The following is a 9997-nucleotide window of genomic DNA, read 5'->3' as shown; positions in this document are numbered from 1 at the left end:
TTGAATATGTTCTCCCATTCATTATCCTTTTGACAATCATGTCACATGCCAAGGAAGTTTTCTCCTGTAGGCCAATGTTTCTTCCTTCTTGTTGACCCATAGATTTTTTTTTTTTTTAAGAATATGATGAAAGCTACTGGCCATCTCGCAAGCCTCCACAGCTTTGGAGGGTTTCTGGCTGCTTGTCCGTTTATCTGCGAAATGTCTGTGGACTAGAGGTTACCTCTGCTGCAAAGAATGGTGAGTCATGGGAAGTTTTTAAGAAAAGAAGTGACCAATCTCTCCAATAATCTGGTGGAAAATGAATTTGAAGGTAGATGGCATGAAGCTGAGAGTAAAGGCAGGAAAACTGCTTGTGAGGTCACCACAGAAGTCCAATGGCCTGAGCTAATGCAATGTCAATGGAAAAAGAGAAAGTGACAACTGGCCAGGAAAAATACACCAGTCTTTGTCGCTAGACACATGGAAGGTGGGTGAAGAGTCCTTGAGTGGATGATGGACTTTGGAAATCTGGGATGTCAGGGCAGTAAATCCTAAAACGCATTGCATTTAGGTCTCCACAAGTACAGCAACCAGAAATTCCCAATCTGGCAAATACTTATAATCTATAATATTAAGCAGTGATGATAACACAGAATAAATTTATTAAAAGCTCTGGTCCTCTGGAACTATTCCTCCATAATACATCTTCTATGTCAACTTTAAATAAAAATAATAATAAAACCAGCAAAAAAAGAAAATTAAAAAAGTAAAAGCAGGAACAATTTTTCAGAAAGCATCATTTTATATTATAACAGAAATCTATTCTTTTGATAGTATTAGTTGAAATAGCCACCTAGAAACAATCAATTTTAAAAAGAACATAGTGTTCTTCTACAAAGATTTGTTAGCGATATGGATTTCCTGCTTCAACTCAATGACTCACCACAAAACCCTTTAGAATTGGAAGGCTCTGTAATTTGTGAGATAGCCAAAGTTACTCACAGATTTATTCCCCTAAGTGTACTTTGAAAGCACCTGCTGTGTAAATCTGAATTCTGTAAATTTGTAAGCCATGAATCTTTTTAAATCTACTTTTCCTGTTAATGTTGATTAATGCTTGAGAGTGGAATCATAAATTGGGGAGTGGAGGAAATGTGGGACCTTTATTGTGCTAAATTTCTTTGCGAAAACTTCTGTTGAACCTACATTTAGAGGCTCAGCCACAGATTTAGCAGGAATGGAAGCAGAGAACCAGGTTCTTGGACAGGCAGACCTAACTTCACGACCACAATTACAAGGACCAATGAGTTTGGGTTGGGTAAATATTCCTTTGAATTTATCACAGGAAGCGAACCATGAAAAGGAAAGTCTTTCTTGAGTTAAATGCATCATTACAGATTGTGATAAGTGTTGTAAAAGCATGTGCATGATACAGTGATAATGTTTAATGGGGGGTTGACTTGGTCTAGGAATGTTAGAGGAGTTTTTCTTGAGCTGACTTGTTCAGTTATCTACTGATGCACACAATGGACCCTAAAATATGATGGCTTACAACAACAACCTTGAAGAAGAAGAACCATTTATTTGCTCACAATTTTGTCATTTGGGCTCAGCTCTGAGGGTCCATTTCTCTGCTGTGTTGGTGGTCACTCGTGAGGCTGCATCCCACTGGCACAGAAGCTGGGGCTCAGCTAGATTCTCTCATGTAGTCTCTCCAGTTGATCTCTCCACTCAGGGAATCAGACCTTTTACATTCTGGCTGTAGAGCACAAAGGCAGAAGCTGCCACCTTCCTTAAGCCTTAGGCTCTGAACTGGCAGCACCATTATGTGCTGAATCTAATTGGTTATAGCAGTCCCGGGGCCAACCCAGAGGCAAGGGGCGGGTACTACACAGATACTGGAAGGTATAATTCATCTGGAGCCACATCGCAACCAAAGACCAGAGTGATGTTAGAGATCTGGAAGATGAGTAGGAGTTAATTAGCAAAAAAAAAAGGGCGGAAGAATGTTCCAGGTAGGAGCAATATTTCATGCCAAGTGATCATGTCAGATGGGCAGAAGGAGCTTCTGAGTGACTGCAAGAAAACCAGTGTGGCCAGAATGCAGAAATCAAGGAGGAAGTGGTCACCATCAGGAAAGGGCCAGGCCAGGCCATGCCATTGCATCCCTTAGGAATCTTCTGTGGGCAGGTGGTAGAAACCCAAGGAAACTGGCTAACACAAAAATATAAAGAAAAACAAAGGAATAACAAAACAAAAAGAGAAAAAGGATGTATTGGTTTATATTCCTTAAAAGGCCAAGGCACAATTCATTTCAACTATGGTTGTGTCCAGTACTTCAAATGATATCACTGGAAACTATGTCAACACAATAAATTAAAAAGAGAAATAGAAAAATAAATTATATCACTAGGAATTTGTCTACCTCTGTCTCTTAGCAGTATTTTCAGGCAGCTTCTGAAGTTCTAGGCTCCATCCTCCCAGATTTAAGTCCTGTAGAAATGAGAGTGCCTTTCTCTCTCTGATTGAACAATGTTCCAGGATGGTGTCAGCATCAACCTGGAATCCACAGATGGAACATTCAAACTGGGATAATTTTAAAAGAATTTCTTTACCAAGGAACTATTTCAGTGGTGTGCTGGAGCTGGCTCACAGCAACTTAGAAAAGCTGATTCTTGGTATTTTGTCCCAACTCTCTTTAGTGACTTCTTTTGGTAGCTTAAAATGGGCCATGATGGGAATTGTTACATCACAGCAACAGGCAAATGCTACAAATTTAGGCACTTTCTCTTTTCTCCCTTACCCCCAACTACTTACCAGCACACTACTTGACTATTTACAAAGTTGTAAGAAAGGTATAAGAATCCTACAAGGACCCAGGACTGATAGCAGCTGCAGTCCAAGGGGACAAGGAGAGAGAGAGGTTACCAGAGATTACCAGAATTCAGGAGGAGCAGTGACCTTTAGTTGAGGGACACCAGCTGTGTGAGGGGTGTCACAAAAAGGGACCTGGAGTATGAATACCCTTAACCTTAATTTTCTGGAAAGAAAAAGTTAAAATAATATAATCAATTATTAAATCAATTAATATTATTAAGATGTGAAGTATTTTGCTGCCAATTTATTTGCCTAATGCTGAAAAGTACAGTGCTAGCTTTGGAGAGTCCCCATGCTTCCTTGCTGGAAATTCCCATGGCCAGACAGTGCAGGGAGCCGTCACATTCTGTTGTCATGGACTTCCTCCTTCTACTAGTTTCAGATTCATTTCTCTGTATAAGATTGAGAATTGGCATTGATATGAGAATTTAGTATATTTTAAAAATATGTTTCATACAAAGAGTAGAGATATTCAATAAATAGTACTGGGATAACTGTCTAGTCATTTGAAAACTAAACTAAACTAAATTAAAATGGTATCCCTACCTCATACCAAGATCATATGTTTACAAAATTGGCAGGAGAGAAAGCCTTAAAGAAAACATAAAAATCTGAGATCATAAAGTAATGATTAGGCAGGAAATATTTGCATATGTAGAAAGATGTGCATGTAGACATTTATAAAGGCATTTATTATACAAAATACATAAAAAGACCTACTAAAGATAAAAAAATAAAAAGGTGAACACTATAATAGAAAATAAAAGGGGAGAAAATATGAAAAAGCAAGTAATTATGGAAATAAGAATCTACTTTTCACTAATATACTTGCCAAAATATAAACATTTGTTACAAGGCGTAAGGAAATGGATAGTCTCAGCCACTGCCTGAGGAAGTTTATTAACTGTCATGGCCACTTGGGCAGCAATTTGACAATACTTTTAAAATTAAAATGTGCATATTTTATGATCTTGCTATCTTACTTTTCATTAGCTACCCAGGGAAAACAATGAGACAAATACACAAAGAGTCATCTGCAAGGATCTACATGCCTGCATTTACTGCAAAATGAAAAACTCTAAACAGCCTGACTATCCATCAGTAAGAAAAATAAACTAGGGTCTGTGGATACTGCAGAATACTATATGGCAATTAAAAAGAATGAGGCCTTGCTCGACTGATGGTGGCACAGTGAATAGAGTGTTGAGCTGGGGACTCTGAGGTTCCAGGCTCAAAACCCCATGGTTACTGGTTTGAGTGTAGGCTCACAGACATGATCCCATGGTCACTGGCTTAAGCTAAGGTGACCAATCGTCCTCCTTTAGGGAGAACAGTCCTTCTTTTGTAAGTTCGGTCCTCCCTCAAAAATTGTCCTCCTACATGTCCTCCTTTTTGACATTGGAAGACTAATCTGTAGATGTCCCTATTCGATAGATGCAGAGTCCATCCATTGCATTTGATGTGACATATTTGATTTTGACATGACGATTCATCAAGGATCAGCACAGTACAGTGAGACGCAATTATGAGACGCATGTGCTCCGCACATGGGAGACCTTGAGAACGCGCGTGATATACCGAGCGCACAAATGGCTTTGTGTACTTCTTACTGAAACACCACACAGCACATACGACATTGTAGACTCACGATTATTTCTTTCTCAGTGAATATTCAATCATAGACAGGTAAGCACAATTCACGTCTTATTAATTCATTATCTATTTAATAATTTCCAAATACGTATAATTTTATTTACAAGTATTTTCCCAAAATTTGAATTTTAAAGTGGAAATCTAATCTTAAAATACATCTATTAATAACACATTTTGATTAAATAGTTGCATAAAACAGACATATTTTAATTAGAAAATGATAAATACACCCGACTATCACTTCAAATTAGTGGTTTTGTTTGATATTTAGTTTTACTAAATGATTACTTTTTTCTTACAATTATTATTAAAAATTATAAGAATTAGATGGCACTCCATCACCAGAAGTGCAGGCTTTATTAGAAGAGAAAGACCTGCCAGGGCACTCCTCCAGAAGAAGTGCACCAGGGAACAGACTAGGGGCAAGTTATATAGTGTTTGGGAGAGCCTGAGGGGATACTGAGGCAAAAGTCCTGGTATGTCCAGAATGCTGCTCCTTGGGGGGCTTCGAGCATGTGGGTGTTGAATCAAAAGTTCTGGTATGTCTGGAGCCCCTCCTTGGGGCGGCTTGTCAGGAATTTCCTCTCTCTCAGGGGCAATAGTCCAGTAAGGGTGAGGTCTGACAGATAAGCGGAAACATCAAGAGGGCAGTTTGGAATACACATATCTATTAAAAATTAATAGGCATGTGTAAAGCCAGAAGCCAGGGCCGGGGCCACTATCACAGCAGCCCGGCCCATGCAGGTTCGCATTGGATTCAGACAGTCGGTAAAGAAACAGCGGAGCCAAAAACTGATGGGCCATAGCCTTTAATCCTACCTTGCACCCGGCGGGCAAGTAAAAACATACACTGGGCTCCAAAACCCAGTCACACTCAGTGCTCACAAAGCCACTGACTTATCCGAGTTTCCTAGAATCAAAGGTTTCTAGCTCACCAGCCTTCTTCTCCTCAGTTCCCCATCTCCTTCCTTATCCCAGATACAAACTCTACACAAACTGGCATCTCACTCAGCACTCTGCCATCTTGGCTGCTTCTCCTGGCCTCCTCCATGTGGCCTCCTTTAGCTGCTGGCTCTACTCTCTCCGCTCTCTCATGCTAACCTCAGGAACCAAGAGCCAAGTCCCGTTCTGCCCCCATTTTATAGTGTAGCTTCACAACCTTTAATCCAATATACAAAATAGGGTAGTCTCTAATACAAAATCACTTCTCTGAGGCATGATTGGATTGTACCGCCCTACAGCAAAAAGGGTGGGAAAGGCTTAATCCCAAAACCAAGCCCCAGGTTACAACGATCTCCAACACACATTAATATCACCTGGGCGATGGCCTCTTTAACAAAGTGAGCATAATACATTTTATCTGCCCAACAGCATGTAAACATAATTACAATATAAAATATTGCAAATGTTTGTATTATGCATTTAATATATTATAGTGTATTGTTACAATGAATAAAATGTTTCTTTTATTTACGATATTGTTTTCTTCAATTTATTTTTGTCCTCCTTTTCATTGTAAAAAAGTTGGTCGCCTTACTTAAGCCCAAGGTTGTTGGCTTGAGCAAGAACTTGCTGGCTTGGCTAGAGCCCCTTCCCCCACACCATCAAGGCACATATGAGAAGCAATTAGTGAACAATTAAAGTGCTGCAACTATGAATTGATGCTTATCTTTCTCCCTTCTTATCTCTCTCCCTCTCCCACTACTCCCCCAGGCAAAAAAAAAAAAAGATAAGGCCTACCTACAGGGACTGGCATTGAAAACTCTCAAAAATGAAAATAAAAATACAGAATAAAGCCCTGGCTAGTGACTCAGTGGATAGGTGTTGGCCTGGTGTATGAATGTCCCAGGTTCTATTCTTGGTCAGGGCACACAGAAGAAGTGACCATTTGCTTCTCCCCACTTCCCTTTTTCCCTTCTCTCTCTCTTCCCCTCCTGCAGCCAGTGGCTGAATGGTTCATGTGGCCCAAGGCCGCTGAGGATAGCTCTGTTTGAACACATCAGCCTCAGGCACTAAAAATAGCTTGGTTCTGGAGCTTCTGCCCCAGCTGGGGTTTCCAAGTGGATCGCAGTTGAGGCACATGTGGGAGTCTGCCTCACTATCTCCCCTCCTCTCACCTAAAAAAAAAATACAGAATAAAATACAGTATGACAAAATAAAAGTAGAAGACACGAACAAAAACCTACATGAAAAACAAAAATATATGTATTACTAGAAAACTGAGTAGTTGCTTATCTTTGAAGAGTGTAAAAGGATTAGAGTTGTTTTTTTAATTGTGGAATCGTTTATCAAGGGAGAATTTAACCTTACCTGTAGTGTTTAATTTTTTTATGATGAGAATGAATTGTCTTTTGTGCAATCAAAACTTTCAAATATATTTTTAAATGGCTTTGAGATATAATTGATATACTATATAATTTATCCATTGAAACTGTATGTAATTTTAGAAAATTTCCATCATACCAAGAAAAGTTACTCCCTATCCATCACCCACCCCACCCCCAACCCTAAGAACCACAAATCTGCTTTCTATCTCTATACATTTTCTTTTCCCAGGCATTTTATATAAATAAAATTATACCACATGTTTTATATGTGTCACTGGCTTTATTCACTTAACATAATGTTTTTAATGTTCATTCATGTTGTAACATGTATCAGAATTAATTTCATTCCTTTTTATGTAATATTGTTATATAGATATACCACATTTTGTTTATCCATTCAGCAGTTTTTAGACATTTAGGTTATTTCCATCTTTTGGCTATTATAAATAATGCTGCTGTGAACATTTGTGTACAAGTTTTTGTGTGGACATAGGTTTTTGCTTCTCTTGAGTATATTCCTAGGAGTGAAATTGCTGGGTCATGAGATAACTCTATGGATAACACTGTAAGTGTAAAGCCAGTAGCCGCAGCCACCAACACAGCCACCTGGCTCATGCTGGTTCGCATTTGATTCGGACAAATGATAATGAAACAACAGAGCCAAGAACTGGTAAGCCATTACCTTTAATCCTAGCTTGCACCTGGTGGGCGAGAAATACACACAGTGGAAAAACACTTCCCTTTCCATTCAGGGCTCCCAAAGCCACTGACTTATCTGAGTATTCCTAGAATCAAAGATTTCTACCTCACCAGCCTTATTCACCTCTGTTCCTCATCTCCTTCTCTCTGCACAAACTCTGCACAAACTGGCTTCTCCTTCAAGCACTCCGCCATCTTGGCTGCTTCTCCTCTGCAATGCTAATAGCAGGAACCGGAGAGAGAGCCCCTGATCTTTCTCATTTTATAGTGTAGAAAATTAAAGCCTTTAAGCCAATATACAAATAAGGAAGTCTCTGATACAAAGTCATTTATCTGAGGCATAAAGGGGATTCCTCATAAGAGTGCACCACCCCACATGACGCAACAGTCAAGGGTGTGGGGTAAAAGCTTAGTGTTGAGAAGATTTTAGGATTAAAAGGGTGGGAAAGACTTAGTCTTAAAACTAAGCCTTAGGCTATAAGGACCCTGCCTGCTTACAGCCTATCCCCCACACCCAATGCAAACTATAAGCGAGCAAACACATACATCATATTTGCAAACTTATTTGACCCACAGTAAGGAAGTGCCATACTCTTTCCCAAAGCAACTGCACTATTTTATACTCTCACCACATGATTTGTCTTTTGAAAATTGTACTATATGGTAGATTATGAAAGGGGAGGATTGTGTTAGACATATATAAATTACATATATAATTTATAGTAAAGACCTAAAGAGCAAAACCCTAGGTAAGTACCACATTGGGAAGTCCCCTGGGCTGAGAGGGAAAGAGAAGGTAACAGCTAGAATCTGGTGGAGGCATTGGATAGAGCAGTTCAAAAGGGCAAGGGGGGTGACCCAGCACAACTCCATCTTCAAACAACTCCAGGAAAGCTATCTGTAGGAGGGAACAGATACTTGGATGGGGGCATCCTTTTCTCTGCTTTGTTTGAGGCTTCACAAGGTAATGACTCAGCAGGGCCTGAGGCATAAGAAAGTTGATTAGAAATAAGGTCCAGTTTCAGCAGAAGGGGCCTGCTGAGAATCAGAACCAGGAGCAAGGTTGGTAGAACCAGTTTGGACAGTCTGTCAGCCAGAATTCAAAGTCAGGCGCTAGTCACTGCATCATGGGCTGCAGAATACCAGACATAGAAGACATGCCCTTACAGTCATAATGGGAACTCGGAACTATGAGACAGCACGCATAACGTCACTAAGGACCATTTCCCGGCTGCTCAGTTGGAAAGGTCATTTTAATAGACCAGATCTGGACAGTATGGCAATATCATAATCAGCACTGAGCAGGGAGGAGCCGATAGTTCATAGCACAGCAATAAGAAGTTTCAAAGAACTTTCACACATTCTAGCTTCTTTGTTCACAACCTGGCGGGCTGGTTTGCCCAAGGATTGCTAGTATTTTAAAACTGAGATATAGAACTGAAATTCATAGACACAGTCAACTGAATGGTGGTTACCAGAAGCAAGGGGTTGGGTGTGGAAGGGTAAAGGGGGCCAAATATATGATGACAGAAGATGATTTGACTTAAGGTGGTGGGCATACAATGCAATATATATATATCATGTATCATAGAAATTTATAATTGAAACCTATAGGATCTTATTAACCAATGTAATCCCAATAAAATTAATTTAAAAAATCAAAACATTTCTAAATTGCAATTTATAACTTTCTATGAATTTTTATTCTAAGCTTAAGATATAATTGAGAACTTCAGCTCCCCATAATGCAAGTCCCTCAAAATAATATTCCTTAAATAGTTGTTCAACATTTTTTAATGAAAAATGTATTAAATAATATTGTATCAATAAAAATTATTTACTTAAGATTAATTTGGTCTTAGCCTGACCAGGCAGTGGCGCAGTGGATAGAGCATTGGCATGGAATGCAGAGGACCCAAGTTTGAAACCCCTAGCTCGCCAGCTTGAGTGTGGGCTCATTGGGCTCGAGTGCAGGCTCACCAGTTTGAGAACAGGGTCATTGGCTTGAGTGTGTTGAGTGGGGGATCATAGGCATAACCCCATGGTTGCTGGCTTAAGCCCAAAGGTCGCTGGCTTGAGCAAGGGGTCACTCACTGGCTCAGCTAGAGCCTCCTAGTCAAGGCACATATGAGAAGGCCATCAATGAGCAACTAAGGTGCCACAACAAAAAATTCAAGTTTCTCATCTCTCTCCCTTCTGTCTGTCTGTCTCACTCTCTCTTGCTTAAAAAAATAAAATAAAAGGGTTAATTTGGTTTTTTATTTACACTAGCCAATGTAAAGTTATATGTCCTGAAAAAAATCAGCACAATAATTCCCACTTTTCTGTGGTTCTTGTTCTTTCTAGTTTCCTTTTATGATTTTTTTGAAACAGATAACTTTATATAAGTATATTACAGAGATTAAAATATAGATAGAAAAATTAATCATTTGGTTCTGGTTAACTAAGGTCATCCAGGA

Source organism: Saccopteryx leptura, chromosome 1 (genome assembly GCF_036850995.1).
Source record: "Saccopteryx leptura isolate mSacLep1 chromosome 1, mSacLep1_pri_phased_curated, whole genome shotgun sequence".
NCBI lineage: Eukaryota > Metazoa > Chordata > Mammalia > Chiroptera > Emballonuridae > Saccopteryx > Saccopteryx leptura.
The sequence above is the reverse complement of the archived record's forward strand: the minus strand, read 5'-3'. Positions refer to the sequence as shown.